The sequence below is a fragment of the Amblyraja radiata genome, chromosome 19 (genome assembly GCF_010909765.2).
Source record: "Amblyraja radiata isolate CabotCenter1 chromosome 19, sAmbRad1.1.pri, whole genome shotgun sequence".
In the NCBI taxonomy this organism is placed as follows: Eukaryota; Metazoa; Chordata; class Chondrichthyes; order Rajiformes; family Rajidae; genus Amblyraja; species Amblyraja radiata.
This window is the reverse complement of record NC_045974.1, coordinates 19097827-19118715: the sequence shown is the minus strand read 5'-3', so window position 1 is coordinate 19118715 and position 20889 is coordinate 19097827. Positions and strand designations below refer to the sequence as shown.

Sequence of the window (20889 nt, the reverse complement as noted above, 5' to 3'; positions counted from 1 at the left end):
CTGATGACGTGTACATAACATCATTTATAATAGCACGAGAAAAGCAGTGATTGATTAGTAAAGTGATCATGACTGCAACTGTCATCTGCAGTGGATACAGTATGGTACATTGATCACTGTTGCATATTGTGAAACATGACTTTTAACAGTTTACCAATGCTCCCTGTTACATGACTTATGAATGCTGTGGTTGTAGCTAAAGGAAAAAGTTAAGTTAAATTAGAAAAATTGAACGGTTGTGATAGATATCCATGAGATAGAGAAAATATCTCAAGTTTCTGCATGCTATGGTCTGTTGTTATAGTAATCTTAAAGCTATCAACCCAGTCTTATTTCAAAAGGTAAGTAATCTTCAGCATTGTAATTACACTCATGGCCATTGGAAAATAAGTATAGCAATTAGAAATTGTTAGGAAATAATTTATGTCCTTTTACCCTGAACACTATTTTTCCTAAGAGAGTTTAAATGCTTGAGGCAATTTCCTGTGTCAACCTGATTAAGGCATTATGACTTAATCCACCTAAATGAGCACAATGTAATGGGACGTACTGGAATTGTGTTTTTTACATTGTGTAGTCATCTTGAATGAGTTTAAGGGAAGGAGCAAAGTGGGTGACATTCAGAAGTTTTTACCATGTGATGTGAAAATGAGCAACATAATGAAAAAGATCAAGGGGCAGGGTGGTGTTACTTTGAGCATTACCCACCCCCAAAACGCACATGTGCCCACACGCACACTGCCCAGTAGGCGTAATCGGGTCTACAGCTGGACAGACTACATTTCTTCCTGCGTGTAAGCTGAGGCAATTACCTGCAAAGCTCCTTGTGAGTATCAGTAATGGTCGGGAGAGTCGAGAGTCAACTGTGTTTAATTGTCATATACTGAAACCAGACCAATGGAAATCTTAATTGCTGCAATTTAACACAATGGCACACAGATAATATATAACAATCAAAAATACAATAAAATAATAATCGTACTAGTGCAACCAAAGACATGGTCCATAGAAGATCATAATTGCTGAGGTTGGTGTTGTCATGTTCATGAACCTGATCATTGCTGGGAGCTTCTGCTGTTCCTGAATCTGATTGTCACACATCAACGATGTTGCTGCTCATGTTTGTGTCTGGCGTTGTAATGTGGTAACAGCAAAGGACTAGGGATTGGATGGGAACTTGGTAAGAAACAGAATTGTGGATGATGTTTATGGGCTGCTCTCTAGAAACTGCTTTTTAGCCTGTTTGCTGGTGAACAGAGATGTTATCTGCCATTGTTCTTCCATCTTCTTCATCTGCTCAAGGGTCTGAGTGCCGAACATGTCGTTGTGGAGTGTGGCCTGTAAGACATTAAAAGATCAAATATTGCAGTTGTAATAATGTCTTCATTTGGGTCATCTATTTTGATGTGTAATTTCTGGAAACATTTTTTTCAACTAGTCAGGTACATGAATGTATACATAGAAACATAGAAACATAGAAAATAGATGCAGGAGTAGGCCATTCGGCCCTTCGAGCCTGCACCACCATTCAATATGATCATGGCTGATCATCCAACTCAGTATCTCGTACCTGCCTTCTCTCCATACCCCCTGATCCCTTTAGCCACAAGGGCCACATTTAACTCCCTCTTAAATTTAGCCAATGAACTGGCCTCAACTACCTTCTGTGGCAGAGAGTTCCAGAGATATGCCACTCTCTGTAGACATAGAGCTACATAGAACATATAACACAACAACACAGGAACAGGCCCTTCGACCTACTTTATTCGCTGGGATTTAGGATGAGAGGGGATCTTATAGAAACATATAAAATTCTTAAGGGATTGGATAGGCTAGATGCAGGAAAAATGTTCCCAATGTTGGGGGAATCCAGAACCACGGGTCACAGTTTAAGAAAAAGGGGTAGGACATTTAGGACAGAGATGAGGAAAAACATTTTCACCCAGAGGGATGTGAATCTGTGGAATTCTATGCCACAGAAGGCAGTGGAGGCCCATTCACTGGATGTTTGCAAGAGAGATATAGCTCTTAGGGCTAATGGAGTCAAGGGATATGGGGAGAAAGCAGGAACGGGGTCCTGATTTTGGATGATCAGCCATGATCATATTAAATGGCAGTGCTGGCTCGAAAGGCCGAATGGCCTACTCCTGCACCTATTTTCTATGTTTCTATGTCCGTACTGAACATACCAAGTTAAACTAATCTGCTCTGAGCAAGTGATACATATCCCTCTGTTTTCTAGATGTATGTTTGCCTATCTAAAAGACTCTCAATTGCCACTATCATATCTGCCTCCACCAGCACCTCTGGTAGTGTGCTCCAGGAACTCGCCACTCTCTACGTATAAAAACGCCCTACACATCTCTTTCAAACTTACCTCCTCTGACCTTAAAGTTATGCCTTATTGTATTTTGACCTTTTTACCCTGGGGAAAAGGTTCAGACTGCCTACCCTATCAATACCTATATTTCCATCATGTGTCCCTTCAACCTCTGATGTTCCAGAAAAATCAATCCAAGTTTGTCCAAGCTCTCCCTTTAGCTAATACCCTCTAATCCAGGCAGCATTCTTGTAAACATCTTCTGCACCCTCTCCAAAGCCTTTACATCCTTACTGTAGTGTGGTGACTACAACTGCATGCAATATTCCAAATGGTGCCTCACCAAAGTCAACAGGACTTGCTTACAGGACTTATACTCAATGCCTCAATTATTGAAGGCAAACTTAGCATTATAACATATATCTAATTTACCACTCTATCATCTGACCTATGAATTTAGACCTCAAGATCCCTCTGTACATGAATATTGTTGCGGGTCTTGTCATTAACTATATACTTTTCCCTTGCATACGACCTCCCAAAATATCACATCTCAGTTGCTTAGATTATACTCCATCTCTTAATCCTCTGGATCAGCATACCACGTGGGACTTTATAACTTTATTCCTTGGAGTGTAGGAGAGGGTAAGGGGTGATCTTATAGAGGTAAATAAAATCATGTGGGAAATTGATAGGGTAAACACACAGAGTCTTTTACCCAGGATAGGGGAATCAAGCAGCAAAGGACATATGTTTAAGGTGCGAGGGGAAAGCTTTTCACTCACAGGGTGGTGAGTATGGAATGAGCTACCAAAGGAGGTAGTTTACACAGGGTACTATAACTACCTATAAAAGCCACTTGGACAGATGCATCGATAAGAAAGGTTTAACATAGAAACATAGAAATTAGGTGCAGGAGTAGGCCATTCGGCCCTTCGAGCCTGCACCGCCATTCAATATGATCATGGCTGATCATCCAACTCAGTATCCCGTACCTGCCTTCTCTCCATACCCTCTGATCCCCTTAGCCACAAGGGCCACATCTAACTCCCTCTTAAATATAGCCAATGAACTGGCCTCGACTACCCTCTGTGGCAGGGAGTTCCAGAGATTCACCACTCTCTGTGTGAAAAAAGTTCTTCTCATCTCGGTTTTAAAGGATTTCCCCCTTATCCTTAAGCTGTGACCCCTTGTGCTGGACTTCCCCAACATCGGGAGCAATCTTCCTGCATCTAGCCTGTCCAACCCCTTAAGAATTTTGTAAGTTTCTATAAGATCCCCTCTCAATCTCCTAAATTCTAGAGAGTATAAACCAAGTCTATCCAGTCTTTCTTCATAAGACAGTCCTGACATCCCAGGAATCAGTCTGGTGAACCTTCTCTGCACTCCCTCTATGGCAATAATGTCCTTCCTCAGATTTGGAGACCAAAACTGTACACAATACTCCAGGTGTGGTCTCACCAAGACCCTGTACAACTGCAGTAGAACCTCCCTGCTCCTATACTCAAATCCTTTTGCTATGAAAGCTAACATACCATTCGCCTTCTTCACTGCCTGCTGCACCTGCATGCCCACTTTCAATGACTGGTGTACCATGACACCCAGGTCTCGCTGCATCTCCCCTTTTCCTAGTCGGCCACCATTTAGATAATAGTCTGTTTAGAGGGAGATGGGCAAACCTGGGCAAATGTGATTAGGTTAGATGGGGCATTTGGTTGGCATGGATGAGTTGGGCAGAGGAGCTGTTTCCATGCTGTATGGCTCTATGACTCTATCTCTACTTCCCATCTTTAACAAAGGAAGAACTTGGTTGACACAAAATGCTGGAGTAACTCAGCGAGACAGGCAGCATCTCTGGAGAGAAGGAAGGGGTGACCTTTTAGGTCGAGACCCTTCTTCAGTCTCAGGAAGAACTTGGCTACTCTCCAGTCTTCCGGGACCTCTCCTGCGGCGAGAGAAGATGGAAATAATCTTTCTCAAATTCCCCTGGAATCTCTTCTCTTGCCCCTCACAATGATCTGAGATAGATCCCATCTGGTCATGGGGATTTATTTTCGTGTAGCTCTCACCTCCACAGAACAGGAAGGATGTGATTGCACTGGAGATATGAAGAAGAGATCTGCCTCGATACTGCCCGGGATGGAATATTCACCATATGAGGAGAAACAGGATAGACAGAGTTTGCTTTCTTTGGAGCAAAGGAGACTGAGGGGGTAGATATGATAAGAAACTGTGAGAAACAGAGATAGGATAGATAGTAAGAAAATGACAAAGTGGAAAAAATTCATTTGTCATGTATTGAGAACCCACAGTCCAGGCATCAGGAGTGATGGGAATCTTGAATCACAGCTACAGTTTCAGAGTAAGTGGCGAGAAGGGGTGAGAAGGACCTGTTTACCTGAGGGCTGAATTCCTTCCACAAAAGGCCATGGGGCCTCTGTCAATTAATTAGACTAAAAGTGGAGTCATAAGTTATAGAGAACAGGCAGGCAAGTGGTACTGAGAACAAGGTTGGATCAGCCATGATCTAATTGAATGATGGAGCATCTTTGAGACCCTGCTCCTATTTGTTATGCTCGAGCATTACTATCAGTAATAATGAGGCAGCTGAGAACTCTGCCAATAGGTCCAAATGTGAGATCCTATTTACCAAATTACTTTATGCATTTACCCCCAGAACACTTGCCAAAGTCGCAGAATCTCTGGGGATCAACTAGTGTTTGCACAGGTTACTGCAACATAGCAAACTCCTGTATTTAATCATTAATTTAAAAAAAGAATAGACATATCCATTTGTCCTGGATGGCATCATAAATGTTTGTAAAATTAGGGATCAGCAGCAGATATTATTCCACAGTTGATTATATCTATAGTCTTGAGCCAAGGAAACAATAAATGTCTGAAGAAGGGTTTCGGCCCGAAACGTCGCCTATTTCCTTCACTCCATAGATGCTGCTGCACCCGCTGAGTTTCACCAGCAATTTTGTGTACCTTCAATAAATGTAACAAGCCTTCTTCCTAAAGCAAGTGGGTTTAATAAACCTGGAAATAAAAATAAATTCACCTGGACCATCTCTGAAAACTCCCTCCCCATTCTTGATCTCACCACCTCCACCAAATGAGATAGAATATCCACTGACATCTATTACAACCATTCATGACTCCCACAGCTATCTCGACTATAATTCTTCAACCTTGCTTCCTGCAAAGACTTTCCCCCCCCTAATCCCAATTTCCCCACCGCACCTGCTCCCAAGATGAGGTGTTCCATACCAGGACATCCGAGATGTCCTCATTCTTTAGGTAACGGGGGTTCCCCTCATCTAACATGGATGAAGCCCTCACACGTCTCCTCTGTATTCCTGTAGTTCCGCTCTTGATCCCCCACCATGCAGTTGCAACAGGGACAGAGTCCCCCTGGTCCTCACCATTCACCCCATCAGCCATCGTATACAACACATCATCCTCCAACATTATCACCACCTCCAACCGGATCCCACCACTAGTCGCATCTTCACATCTCCTCCCCTTTCCGCCTACCGCAGAGATCGTTCCCCCCGCAACCTCCTGTTACACTCATCCTTTCCCATCAAACCACCCCCTCCCCAGGAACTTTCCCCTGCAACCTTGCCTTATACCTCCTCCCTTGACTCCATCCAGGAGCCCCGACAGTCCTTTCAGGTGAAGCAGACGTTCACTTGCACCTCCTCCATCATCATCTACCTTATCCGTTGTTTTCAGTGTGAGCTATATATCGGTGAGACCGAACGCAGATCATTTGGCTGAACAATTGCGCTCAGTCCGCCTTCGCTTAATTCCCTCTCCCGGTTGCCAAACATTTTAACTTCCCTTCCCATTCCCCCCCCTTCACTTGAGGCCACACGTAAATTGGAGGAAAAGCATCTCATATTTTGCTTGGGCAGCTTACAACCCAGTGGCATGAACTTTGATTGCTCTAATTTCAAGTAACCCCTGCATTCTCTCCTTCTCCCCCTCCCCCCCCTCCCTCCTCCCACACACACACACCTTAGTCATCCTACCAATTCAACTGTTTGCATCGCTTTATCCCTTTGTTATCACCTCTTCCCCATCCAACAATAGACCATTATGGGCTCCACCCTCCTTAGTCATTTGTTAACCAGCCTCATTTGTTCTGGCCTTTTCCTACCTCCAATTCCCACCCCTCTACTTTCAGTCTGAAGTAGGGTTCCGACCCAAAAGGACATCCTTTTGCCCAGAGATACTGCCTGACCCGCTGAGTTGCTCCAGAACTTTGTCTCTACAAAACCTGATGGTCAGTCCTTAGAGAGGGAGTTGATGATACTCTCAGTAAATCCGTCTTGATATGATATGATTGTAAGTTGAAATAGACAGAATTTTCCAGTTCAAACTCTGAAAATCTAACACTTGTAAAGCTTCCTCTAACCCTTACTTGTCCGGTGGTTAATTAACATGGGCCAACAGAGATATGATTTCTGATTTTATGCATTGGCACATGAATTTATGGTTTATCCTGAAGTGACTCCAGCTGCTTGTGATGGTGAGTGGAAACAAAAAGGTGCACACAGAACGATTAAAATTTTTGATCGTGAAAGTGCCTCAGGAAATAACGTTCATTTTTCTCATTCTTCTCCCACATGTGCACCAGGCTCTGGTATCCCAGATTCGGTTGTCCCACAGACACGGAATTAGTTTGCAGTATACTTCGTAAATGCTGGAAACAGAAGTAATTAATTTGTCATGGTACTTGAGACGGGTGGAAACTAAAGAGGATGTCTGTCAGACAGAATGATAAGTAAAGAGAAAGCACTTGGAAAGAGTGCATTTCCACTTGCCAAAAACGACCAATAACGAGGTGGGACCAGATTTTCACGGTGTCCTTCATAAAGGAACTTCATTCAGTCTTCACATGCCATGGAAAACCATTTTGCCTCACTCTGATTTTCTCTTTACCAATTCTTTACTAATTCACTCCACTTCTGAATGTACTGGGCGAACTTGGTTGTTTCCTCTGGTGCGTCAGTGGCTGACGGAAGTTTATAAAGGCATAGATAGGATAGATATTTTTCCCAGGGTGGAAATTTCAAAGACTAGAAGGCATAGCTTTAAGGTGAGAGGGTCAAAGTTTAAAGAAGATGTGCTGGGTAAGTTTTTAAGATTGAAAGAGTGCAGAGAAGATCTATGAGGATGTTGCCAGGACATGAGGGGACTGAGCTATATTGAGAGCTTAGGCAGGCTAGGCATTTATAACTTGGAGCACAGGAGACTGAGGGGTGATCTTATCGAGGTGTAAAAAATCATGAGGAGAATAGATCAGATGAATACCAAAAGTCTTTTACCATGAAGGTCTTGCAATAAACTTTCTTTCAAGATTCAAGACTTGTCACATACACTGGATATGAACCAAAACTATTAAGTTCTTACTTGCTGCAGCTTTACGGGCACATTGGACACAACAACAACAAAAAATATACACAGTAAATTGTTATTGTAAGTAAACAAGACTATGATACAGCTAATATCAAATTAAGTAGAGCTACCGTAATAGTGCACGTCCCCAGTGGATTGGTGCTGAGGTCGGGTTGTGGTGAGGGCAGGGTGGTTGCAGAACCAAATGGTCAATGAGCAGAAGCTGCACTTGAACCTGAGGGTAATGGTTCTCAGGCTCCTGTACCTACTTCCTGACGATAGAAACAACAATAGCGTGGCCGGGTTGATTTGGGTCTTTGACAATGTTAGCTGACATCTTGAGGCAGGGTTTCCTGTAGATGTCTTCGATTGTCGAGATGCATGATAGACTAGTGAAAATCTAAATATAGTCAACCCAACAGTTGTCCAGTATCCACAGCACATTTTGCCTTCAAGAAACTCCAATAAATTGGTCGAACGTGACTAACTTTTCCCAAAACCATGTTCAGTTTGCCTGATTAATTTGTATTTTTCATAATATCCTTCCATAATAGCTATTGTTACAACTTTTAACATCAGGCTGTTAAGCTACTTGCCCTGTAGTTTCCTACTTTCTGTCTCCATGCCTGTTTGAATATTACCCCATTGCATTTTCAGATTTTTTTCTTTTATAGTAGAGATGGTGAACTAGACATTTCCTTCCAAATGTTTTATCAAATTGCTAGCAAAAAACCCCCAAAGTGTTGGAGAAACTCAGTGGTCATGCACTACTTATGAAGGGAATAGACAGATAGCATTATGGGTTGCACCCTTCTTCAGACTGATTCGACTAGGGGGGAGAAAGCTGGAACAGACAGGTAGGAAGGGGGCAAAGTCTGGAAGTGTAAGGTGGATACAAGTCAAGTCAAGTTTATTCGTCACATACACATACGAGATGTGCAGTGAAATGAAAAGTGGCAATGCTCGCGGACTTTGTGCAAAAAGACAAACAAACAACCAAACAAACTATAAACACAATCATAAACACACACATATTCTTTTACATATTAAATATTGGAAGGAAAAAGTTCAGTAAAGTTAGTCCCTGGTGAGATAGGAGTTTACAGTCCGAATGGCCTCTGGGAAGAAACTCCTTCTCAACCTCTCCGTTCTCACCGCATGGCAACGGAGGCGTTTGCCTGACCGTAGCAGCTGGAACAGTCCGTTGCAGGGGTGGAAGGGGTCTCCCATGATGTTATTGGCTCTGGAGTTGCACCTCCTGATGTATAGTTCCTGCAGGGGGGCAAGTGAAGTGCTCTCTCTCTGCACTACTCTCTGCAGAGCCTTCTTGTCCTAGGCAGAGCAATTCCCAAACCAGATGGTAATATTTCCGGACAAGATGCTTTCCACAGCCGCTGAGTAGAAGCACTGGAGGATCCTCGGAGACACTCTGAATTTCCTCAATTGCCTGAGGTGGTAAAGGCGCTGCCTTGCCTTACTCACGAGTGCTGCGGCGTGTGATGTCCATGTCATAGCCTCAGAGATGTGGACTCCCACATTTAAAACAGCTCACCCTATCCACAGTATCCCCATTTATCCTCAATGGTGTGTATGTCCTCGGATGATGTGCCCTCCTAAAGTCCACGATCAGCTCCTTAGTTTTTTTGATGTTCAAGAGGAGGCTGTTGTCCTGGCACCAGAGTGCTAGATCAGACACCTCCGCCCGGTAGGCCTTCTCATCGTTGTCTGAGATCAGGCCCACAGTGTCATCAACAAATTTAATTATTGAGTTGGAGCTGAACCTAGCCACACAGTCATGTGTGTACAGGGAGTACAATAGGGGGCTGAGGATGCAACCCTGGGGCGATCCTGTGCTCAGGGTGAGGGACTTCGATGTATTCCCTCCCATCTTGACTACCTGGGGCCTGGCGGTGAGAAAGTCCAGGGCCCAGGCACACAGGGGGGTGTTGAGCCCTAATACAGATGATACAGATGAGGGAGGTGTGATTGGCAGATGGGTGGATTACGTGACAAAGGCTAGAGGTGAAGAAAGACACGTGGCTGTAGTCACGAGTCCACGCAAAAACATGGTTGAAGAGCAGAGACCAACAGAGATCACATAGAGGGAGCAGTAGGAGAGTGTCTCATGGAACTATCGATGCAGAGAGGAGCAATAAATAATTAAATCAAGAAACATGATGAGTAGGGGTATTGTGCTATGTAGTTGTATCTGAAGGCAGTCTTTTACTACAAGAGGCAGGTGATGTGTGATATACCTGGGCAGGACTGTCTTGGCAACAGGTTAAAGTCATAAAGCAAACCCAGAGGTTCTATCCACCGCTATTAATCATTATAATTCATGACTGAGATTGCAGCTTGTCGGGGCATTGAAGAGTTTTACTATTGCCCATCTTTAAAACAAATGCCATATCTCATTTTAATTCTTCTGCTGTTTTGTTTTAAACTATAATAATTCTGATAGATTAAAGCCCATGTCCCACTTTCCCGAGTTACTCACGGATTCTCCCGAGTTTTCCCATTGATTCAAACTCGGAGAATGTCCGTAGCGAGTCAGTAGATATTTCGTAGCGGCTCGTAATGCCAGCCGTAGGTACTCAGGGCATCAGGTGAGTCGGGACGATTTTTCAGCATGTTTAAAAATGCCCACGTCCGAGTAAAAAAAATACCCCGAGTACTTACGCCTGGCATCTCCGAGTTTAAATCAAGGGGAAAACTTGGGAGAATTTGTGAGTAACTCGGGAAAGTGGGACAGGGGCTTAAGTATTTCTAATGTCCAGTTGAAGCAAAGGAAATGGGCATATCTTTGGATGAGATTGTATTTACGTTTGGGGATACTGGAAGATTTAAGCAGTTTCAGCGGCACTGGTATTGTCTCCTAGACTGCCCAGATACAGCAATGGAAGAAATACCCCAGAGGTCAATCCTTTGGCACAAACACAAGATGGTCTTGATAACGATCTTTGTGTCTTCTCTAGCCACACCCAAGGTCCGGGAGGACTGAATAGTGGCCAATGTTGTTCTTTTGTTTAAGAAGGGAAGTGGAGAAAATAATAGGCCTGTGAGCCTCACATCAGTGGCAGGGAAACTATTGGAGTGAATTCTTTGAGATAGGATTTACTCCCATTCGGAGGAGAATGGTCTAATTATGGATAGCCAGCACGGCTTTGTGCCGAGCAGGTCGTGTCTTGTTTACTTGATTGAACCTTTTGAGTGGTGGCGGAGGAGATTGATCAAGATAGGGCAGGGCGGTGGATGTTGTGTACATGGATTTTAGTAAGGCTTTTGATAAGGTCCCTCATGGTATGGTGATGCAGAAGTTTAAGATACACTATGACATGGCCATATGGAACGTCGAGGGAAGACGTGATAGAATTATATACAATTATGAGAGGCGTAGACTGGGTAGACAGTTAGAACCTTTTTCCCCCATGGAGGAAATATTCAACACTAGAGGGCAAGTCTATTAGATGAGAGGGGGGAAAGTTTAATTGAGAGGTGCAGGGTAATTTTTATAAGCAGAGTGGGGGCCAGGAACACATTGCCAGGGATGGTGATGGAGGCATATACGATTGTGGCATGTAAGAGGCTTTTAGACAGGCACATGGATGTGCAAGGAATAGAGTGATATGGATCATGTACAGGCGGATGAGATCAGTCTACCTTGGCATCCGGTTTGGTGCAAACATTATGGCCGAAGGGCACATTCCTATGCAGTCCTGTTCTCTGTTCCATGTAAGATTATTGGCAATATTATTTTGGACCAGATATTAACATTTAAATGAAAACACCTATCCTAAAAAAAGCCAGTGGAAATGTTTTCCCCATTGAATTTCTCATGTTGGAGTCCAGGTGAGCTGATGTTATTGTAGTAAAAGCATATAAAGGTAAGGGAAGACTGGTGTATAAAATAAGGGCTTTGTATCAGAGTTCTGCCCAGAAGTAGATTTCACCGTTAGTGCAATGAGGTAAGAGGCAAGAGAGGATAACATTAGTTTAAGAGCAAGACGTTGAGGTCACCAGCACTGCTTGTACAATAGTTACTTAATTCCAATGGGCCGCCACTTATTTGAAACGTGGAATCTTTTGATTTCAGTCTTCTATTCTTCCTTGATGTGGGCGTAGTTTCATAGGAGGGGATAATTGTGAACATTACACCTCTGTTAAATTACACAAGTAGATTTGTCTCCAAATGGTTGCCTTGAAAAATAAAGATTAATAAATGGAAGTTTATTGGTTTATTATTGCCACGTGTTCCAAGGTATCGATAAATGCTTTTTGTTTACAAGTAGTTGTTAACAGGTAGTAAACTTTAACTTGGTTGAAAATTAATGGAGAGTGCTGGCTAGTGTAGTTGATGTGTCCTCAAGCCACTTTGATGTAGCACGGGAGAGTAAACATTGCCAAAACTGAAGCATGCATGATTAAAATGATAATGGTAGCATTAAACTGGATCAGGGGTACACAGACGAACAGAGTTATGACCAGTTCCTCTTATGGAGTAGTCCACCAAGGGGTCATAATATGGACCATTTCTCTCTGTTAATGATCCATCTTGATTATTTGGGGAATGAAATCTGAAGTAAAAACAGCAAATGCTTCAGGTCTCGGACCCTTAGTTCTGATGAAGGGAAATTGACCTACAACTCTCTCCGTGACTGGTGCCTGAGTGTTTCCAGCATTTACACTTGTCACTTCAGATTTTCAGCATCTGTATTTTATTGATTTTCATTAGCACGAGGACAGAGGTAGACTGATGAAAAGGGTAAATCCTCGGGGATATAATTTTAACACGGGGAAGTGTGAAATGATGCAGTTATATGGCAATGATGAGGAAAGGTTTACAGTCTAAAGTGGTAGTGTTTTTGGCAGATTGACGACCCCAGCTATGCTCAGTCAGCTGCCTTGGGCAAGCCACATTGCTCACATAGGGAGACTTGGGTAAGTAGGTGCATAAATCTTTGGAAGCAGTGAACGAAGTTGAGGAGCTGCCACAAAAGCATATGGGATCTGACATATTTCAACAGGCAAAGACTCCAAAGGCAAATCTTCATAGAATGCAGGAGATCAAGGGAACCTCAAGTGTCTCTGGTGACTACACCTGTGAGAAGTGCGTCTCGCTTCAGCTCCTGACTGACCACATTAGGCGGCTGGATCTGCAGTTAGATTTATTCAGGAGCATCACAGACAATAGATTCAGTGAGGTGGTCATCCCTAAGATGCAGGCAGCAGGGTGAGCAGCAGCAAAGGTAGAAAAGGGAAGACAGGTAGTGATGTATCTCCCTGTTGCCATTACCCTCTGTAACAAGTATTTTATTTTGGGCTATTTTGAGGGTTGGCCTTTCAGAGGGAGCAACAGCAGCAGCCAGGATCTCAGCGCAATGACTGTGTAATTCATCTACCTGTATGTTGTCTGAGTCTATGTGCCTGTGAGGTTGCCACAAGCAAGATTTTCTTTGTAGCTGCACCTCACCTTGACAATAAACACATATGACAATAAACATGGCTTGACTTGACTCTGCACAGCAGGGAAGGGTGGAGACAAAGAGAGCTGTAAGGATAGTGAATTAATCGTTAGGGTACATCCAGGAGATTCTGTGGCTTCAAACAAGACTCCAGGATGGCGTGTTGCCTCCTGCATGCCAGGGCTAGGATGTCTCTGGCACTTTGCAGAACATTCTCAATGGAGAGAATGAACAGCCATTGTACATTGCACATATAGATACCAATAGGTTAAAAAAAAAGGGTGACCATCCGGATTGAGACCCTTCTTCAGACTTCAGACGTCTCAACCTGAAACATCGCCCATTCCTTCTCTCCAGAGATGCTGCCTCACTCGCTGAGTTACTCCAGCATTTTGTTTCTACCTTCGATTTAAGCCAGCATCTGCAGTTCTTTTTTACACATTATTAAACCTACAAACCTGTATGCCTTTGGAGTGTGGGTGGAAACCGGAGCACACTGAGAATCCCCAGGCAGTCACAGGGAGAATGTACATACTTTGTACAGACAGAACCCTTAGACAGGATGGAACCCAGGTCTCTGTCGCTGTAAGGCAGGCGCTACTGTGTCGCCCCCTTTAACCACAATTTTTCGGGAGGATGTTCTTGAGAGTGATCGTCCGGTGAGGCTGTGTGGGTGAAATTCAGGAATAAGGGATGACCGCTTTGATGGATTGTATCATAGTTAGCGTTAGTCAGTCGTTAGCGGAAATTAGAGGAACAAAAATGTAGATAGCTGTATGAATAGTAAGTTGTTAATTGAAGGTGGTTTCAACTTTCCTTACGTTGATTGGGTCTGCCACAGTGCTGAGTGCTCTGTTGAGGTGGAATTTTTTAAAGATGTCCACGAAGACTTTCTCAATCAATATGTAGATGGCCCAACAAGAGGGTGATTGAGGCAACACTGATGTGGGGAAATGAGGCTGGGCAAGTGACTGAAGTGTTGGTGGGACAATACTTTGGGACCAATGACCGTAATCCTATTAGATTTCAAATAGTTATCTAAACAATGGGACTGCTCCACGTTAAAGTGGGGAAAAAGGTTATTTTGAAGACATTTGAAATAAATAAAATAAATAATTGAAATAAATAAACAAAAGAAGGAACTTATAAAGGTTGATTGGGAAAGACTGTTTTCAGGTAAAGGGAAGTAAGAGAGTTTCCAAAGTGGGATCGGGAGAGCTGATGGTGGGGTCTCGTAGCGAGGCAGAATGTAGATGTGCAGGAAATGGAACAGACATGGCTGTGGGTCCTGTTAAGTATAGTGGAGAGAAAATCATGCTTAAAGAGAAGTAAAGACATTCCAAATAATTACAACTATACACTGGGAGAATGGAATGAAGCTCTTGCAAGAGGCTGGGTAAGGTTAGGGTTTGGATGTGGTAGATATGAGACCGTTATTGGACTTGCAATGGTATTGATCACTAACCCAGCCTTGGTGTGGCACCCATTGATGGTACTCTTTAGGCTTATTCAATCGTAGGCCATCATTACTTCTCAATTGATGCAGCTCCATGTTGGAGGCTTCAGCAGAGAAGATTTACCAAACGATATTCCTGATAAACAGGTCAGATGCGAACCTGCAAAAACAAACAGTTAAGGAAGATAATGTCAATGGCAATTAAAAATCAGGAGCCAAATACCATAAAGCTTATTATATTTAAAAAAACAGACCAGTGGAGAATCTCTCTCCCTCTCCCTCTCCCTCTCCCTATCCCTATCCCTCTTTAGAAAACTAGCTGGCCACTTGAAGCTGTTGTGTGACCATCGATACTGAGTCTGCCCCTTCCCTACTTGCTGAGTTTGCAAGGCAAGGCAAACAGCCCTGATAAAACATTGAGCCAGCCCGAGTCTGTAACTCTCCATAATATAAACACCATTTTTATGTTTCTGCCTTGTTTCACACAGGGTCCACACACAGAACATTGACTGCTTCTCTTTTCAAAAAACGCTGACTTCTTCCAATATTTTCTGTTGTGGCTTGGAACGTAACACTTCAGTTACAAGGAGAGACTGGACAGGATGGATTTGCATTTTCCTGGAGGAGACGAGGCTGAGGGGGGAACACGGTACAGAATTGAGAGAGGCATAAATAAGGTTGATAGTGAGAAACATTTCCCCAAAGCAGTGGTATCCAAAACAGCAGAACATAGGTTTAAAGTAAGGGGGAGGAGGTGTTGAGGGGATCCGAGGAAGACGTTTTTCTGTCAGAAGGTTGTTGCAATCTGTAACATGCTCTATGGTAATGGTAATAGAGGCAGAGATTCTCGCAACTATTGAAAAGTAATTAGACAAGGACTTGAACTGCCGAGGCATAGAAGGCTATAAATTCTGTGACAGTGGAGCTATAGCAGTTAGTTTCAACATTCCTGAGGCAGGGGAGCTGGGGCGGGATGAAAATCAGCAGGTTTCCTGTTCTTGAATGCAGTCCAGAAACTGCTGCCAAATTGTACATATGTGTACATTTATTACATGTCGGAGCTGTTGTGATGATTTCCAAAGGAAATGGAAGAATGGACTGTTTCCAACTGTTGTCATGTCTCTCCTCTGTACGCTGCTCCAGTGATATTCATTATTGATGAATGCAATAAGCAATTGCAATCTTTTTATAAATAGTCACAGATAGGTTGTAGAACAGCTCGGTAGAGGATTTTGTATTGTTTTGATACTTTTTGAGCATCCCAAATTACATGGAGCTCATTCTTCAGAGAGAAACATTGATTCCAAGAACCAAATATCAGAGTTAATAAAATAATGAATTCTGCATTATCTGGTGAAATTGAACCGCCTAAAGTCAATATAACCTTTTACAAACTGTGCATGTTATTTCTTTACGTAGACATTCTTTCCGATATCTTGTTTAATTGTAGAACATATAAATAGCTACTTCCCCACAACCATCAGGCTATTAAACCTGGCTCGGACAAAACTCTGAACATTAATAACCCATTATCTGTTATTTTGCACTTTATCAGTTTATTTATTCATGTGTTTTGTAGTCAATGCCTATTATGTTCTGTGTGCTGAAGCAAAGCAAGAATTGTATTGTCCTATCAGGGACACATGACAATAAACTTGAACTTGAACTAAAAGTGCAGCAGGGAAGCAGACCCTTTGACCCACAACGTCTTTGCCAAACATGTTGCCAAATTATACAAATCTCCTCTGCCTGTAGGTGAGTCATTTCCCTCTATTCTTCACCACCAGTACTTGTCTGTAGGGTGTTTGTATGTTATCCCTGTGACCTGGGTTGGTTTTTTCTGGGATCTCTGGTTTCCTCCCGCACTCCAAAGATGTACAGGTTTGTAGGTTAATTGGCTTGGTATAAATGTAAACTGTCCCTCGCGTGTGTTGGATAGTGCAAGTGTGCGGCGACTGCTGGTTGGCCTGTTTCCGCGCTGGAACTCTAAACTAAATACTAAACAAAACCCCTCCCTAATCTCAACGTCATTTATAATCATCTCCTTGAGTGAACGCTTGTACAAAGTACACGTTAAGAACCTCACCCGTGTCCTCTGGCTCCTTGTGTTTTCTAAGCCCTTGATCTTCAAACTCCTTTTTCACAATCAACCAAAGACTGTAGGAACAATGCATTTTATCATGACTGTCTTCCTGCACTGGGAGATGGCAACCAAGATGTGTGATGTGGTTCACGTTTCCAGAACCTTGCGTGAACCTTTCTTATTGGGCAGATTGGTAGGGTCATAGAGTCATACAGCATGGAAACAGGCCCATTGGCCCAGCTTGTCCATGCCGACCATGGTGCCCTTCTAAACCTTTCCTATATGTGTACCTGTCCAAATGCCTTTAAAATGTTGTTATAGTTTCTGCCTTAACTGCCTCCTCTGGCAGCTTATTCCATATACCCTGCAACTATAACATAACATCCAATTTCTATACTTAATACCTTAACTGATGCGGGCCAATGTGTTTAAAGACTTCGTGATTGCCTTATCTATCTGCCGTGGTTAGACCCTAAAATGCCACACCTCACATTTATCTGCATTAAACACCATTAATCATTCTTCTGCCCATGTGGCCAACTGTTCAAGATCCTGCAGTTTACCTTTGATAACCATCTTTGCTATCCACAATACCCATAGTATCATCTGCAAACTTACTAATCCTGCCGTACGTTCTCGTCCAAAGAGGACCATGATCTCGCCGATGTTGAATGTAACATCCACTCTTTCTCATATTTTGGTGAGCTTCATGTTTGGCAATGAAAATAATTTGCAATCTTTCTTGTAGGGTGATTGTATGACACTATGAGTCTGTTTTCATTAATTGTTTATAAAATGATAGTTTTCACAAGTTGACGCTGTAATTAGTAGTGCTGCCTCAGAGCCCCAGTGACCTGGATTCAATCCTGACCTCAGCTTCTGCCTGTGTGGAATTTGAATGTTCTCAGTGGCTGGTGGTTTCCTCCAGGTACTCCAGTTTCCTCCCACTTCCCAAAGACAAGTGAGTCAATGGGTTAAATGGCCGTTCTAAATGATCTCGTGCCCAAGTGGAAGGTAGGAGAACTAGGAGGAAGTTGAAGGACATGTGAGAGAGAATAGGTTGTGTGTAAACATGGAGGAATGGGACTGATAGAAATGCTCCAAGGGCTGGCATTGAGGTGATGGGTTGAATGGCCCCTTCATTTGTTGAGAAAACTGAGACATGGGTAACTAACGGTTGTGATCTTATCAGCTGATGCACTTTCCATTAGAACTTGCAACCAGCATAATGCAATTGGGATAGAACTAAAGCTACATTTGGATTTCTTGTAAATGGTTTCTCATGAATCTTTGAAGTAAAGTAATTTAGATAAAGTGTTCATTGCGACATTGATGCTTCTTCAGCGGATGTTAAAATAACATTAGTTCAAAAAAGAGCAAACACAACTGACATCATGTATTCCATGCTCACCCATGTGCTGGCCTTGAGTTGGATGGTTTTTAATTTAAAGAGTTAGCTGCTGGAAGAACTTGGCTGGTCAAACAGCATCTGTGGAGGCAGAAGGATGGTTAATGTTTTGGGTCAAAACATTGCATCGACTAGAGGGAAGGTAGATGGTATCTAGAAGTGAGAAGGAAGGGTAAAACATGAGGCATTTAATGGATGATGGAGCCAGGTGGGGGAGAGCAACACGTCTAGGTAAAGGGAAGGAAAAGGTGAACAAAGGGAGAGAGATCCTGGGTGGACTGATGGGAGTGGGAAAGGAACACAGGGAGTAGGTTACCTGAAACTGAAAGAAAATCAATATTCGTAGCATTGGGCTGCAGGGTACCCAGGGGGAATATAAGGTGCAGTTCCTCTAGTTTGTGTGTGAATGGGAAAGGGAGTTCAATTGATTTGTAAACAGAAACTCAAGATGATAATTGGAGATACATCACAGGTGCTCTGCAAAACAGTTGCCCAGTCTATGCTTGGTCTCACCAAATGATTGGGTCTTTGTTCCAGAATGAAGCTAAGGGCCTTGATACCTTCCTGGTGGGAGATCCATGGTGCAGATAAGAGATTGGGACCAAAGAATTGGGAGTTGACAAATCAGTGGAGGGTAAGGGAGATGTCTCAATGGGGAGGACTGGACAATCAGAGAGAGGATAGGGTGAAGATACGAAGGGATAACTTGAGTGGGACAAGACCAGATGGAAACAATGGCTCTACCAGGACAGTCCAGTTTGCAGATCTGGGGAAAGAGAAAGATGCAGTGTGGGTTTGGGGCACTAGCATGTGAGAGGCTGCGGAGGGAAGAAGAACTGATCTGATGAGATAAGTATTGGCTTGGGAGATGGTGGCGCGGTGTTTGTTAGTGGGGTCATGATCCAGAGGAAGGTATGACAAGGTGTGGGAGAACAGCCATCTGGCCTCTGTAATGCAGAGGTCAATATCTTTTAGTTCCTGCTTCAGAATAAGGCCTGACAGTGGGGAGCAAGATCAGATGAGTGTTGATTTATGAAATTAGACTTTTGCGAGAAAGGCAGCAGAATTCAGTGGCTAATCTTGGTCCCTCGGGTAATATTACGCAAACAAAATCTCCAATCAATTACCTCTGCTGTTTTTGTGACTTTGCTGGGCTGAATGTTGACGGCCACATTTGCTGCATGTTGCTCTGTCGACTGGCCGATGGCACCGTGGCCCCCACTGCGGCAGGGCCGGTTGCTTCACCCTGAGCAGGACGCTTATGGTCGCACTCTCTAAACCCCCTTCTTCCTCGAGCAAGGGTCACCAACTCCGCTTCGGCTCCCACCAGCCATAGGGCACGGCTGTAGGTTAAAGAGTATCAGAAGTACTTGCATGCAACATTGCAATTTAGGACTTGCTGGGAAGTTGGACCAACTTGGATTGTTTTCTTTGGAGCATCAGAAGCTGAGGGGAAACCTGATGGAAGTTTATAAAATTATGAGAGGCATAGGTTGGGTAGACAGTCAGAGTCTTCTTCCCAGGGTGAAAATGTCAAATACTGGATGGCAGAGTATGAAATTGAGTGGGTAAAAGTTTAAAGGAGGTGTGCAGGGCAGTTTATTTTTACAGAGACTGGAATGATGGAAGTAGAAACTGATAACTCAACACTACTGTTCATCAGATGTTTGCTGTACTAAATGGCTGCCACATTTGGCACTTCAGTCAGAGCTGATTTCTTCCAAGGCATTTTGACATTTAATATATGAACCAATGATATAAGCAAGTTCCTTATAGTTTGTCAGATTTTCTATGGGTCTTAATTTCATTTGTAGTATTGGAATATTAGTTTGAACATTCCAATATAAAAATGATCATGGTAGATCTGCCCCAGGCCTCAGCTTCTCATGACAGTTCCCCAGACCCCTCAATCCCCAACCTTTCAATAAATTATCAACCTCTTTAAACGACCAGATAAGTCTCCATAATCAAGTCTCTGTGATGGTGAATTCCAGAGATTGGCCAACTTCGGCAAGAAGACTGCTTCCTCATCTTGTAGCCAAGCCCCTTCATTTAAGACTCTATCTCCAGTGGAAATATCTTGATCTCTATTCTGTTTCTATTCCCTGTGAATCTTGTATTTCAGAAAATTTATCTCACCTTCTCCCAAACTCTAAGAATATAGATCCATTTTCTTTCATCACTTGCTAAAGGGCAACCTTCACATCCCAGTGTTTAACCTGGTGAATTCCTTCTGTCCCCAAAGATAGTATATAATTTCTTCAGTACGGTCCCCAAAACCTTCATGGACCAGCTAGGAGGAGTATTCACGGACATCTTTAACCTTCCCCTGTGACAATCTGTGTTTCCCACTTGTGTTGCCAAAGAAAAGCATGGTTGCGTGCCTTAATGACTTCTGTCCAGCGGCTCCAGCATCCTCCATCAAGCAGTGCTTCAAGAGTTTAGTTTAGAGATACAGCGTGGAAACAAGCCCTTTGGTCCACCACGTCCGCACCGACCAGCGATCCCCGTACACTAATTCTATCCTACACAATAGGGACAATTTACAGGAGCCAATTAAGCTACAAACCTGCATGCCTTGGGAATGTGGGAGGAAACCTGAGCACCTGGAGAAAACCTATGCAGCCACAGGCAGAATGTACAAACTCCGTACAGATTGCACCTGGAGTCAAGATTGAACCTGGCTCTCTGGTGCTGTGAGGCAAAAACTCTACTGCTGCATCACTTGCCATTCATTACTTCCAGCCTCCC

The 20889-nt window shown here is 43.3% G+C and overlaps 1 protein-coding gene and 1 long non-coding RNA gene across 8 annotated transcripts in view; one reads left to right on the top strand and one right to left on the bottom strand.

The window, feature by feature from the left end:
* Window positions 1–20889, top strand: part of adamts20 (ADAM metallopeptidase with thrombospondin type 1 motif 20) — a 281403-nt gene that overhangs the window by 186413 nt on the left and 74101 nt on the right. The window lies entirely within an intron of this gene.
* Window positions 853–19592, bottom strand: LOC116983916. Of its 3 annotated transcripts, none has more exons than XR_004414848.1 (4): window positions 19266–19592; window positions 18142–18291; window positions 14657–14807; window positions 853–1338 (listed from the first exon to the last, which is right to left on the bottom strand). It is a non-coding gene; the product is annotated as an uncharacterized LOC116983916 (long non-coding RNA). The 3 variants fall into 3 exon arrangements; XR_004414847.1 differs by having other exon boundaries at window positions 18142–18219; XR_004414846.1 differs by lacking the exon at window positions 14657–14807 and having other exon boundaries at window positions 18142–18219.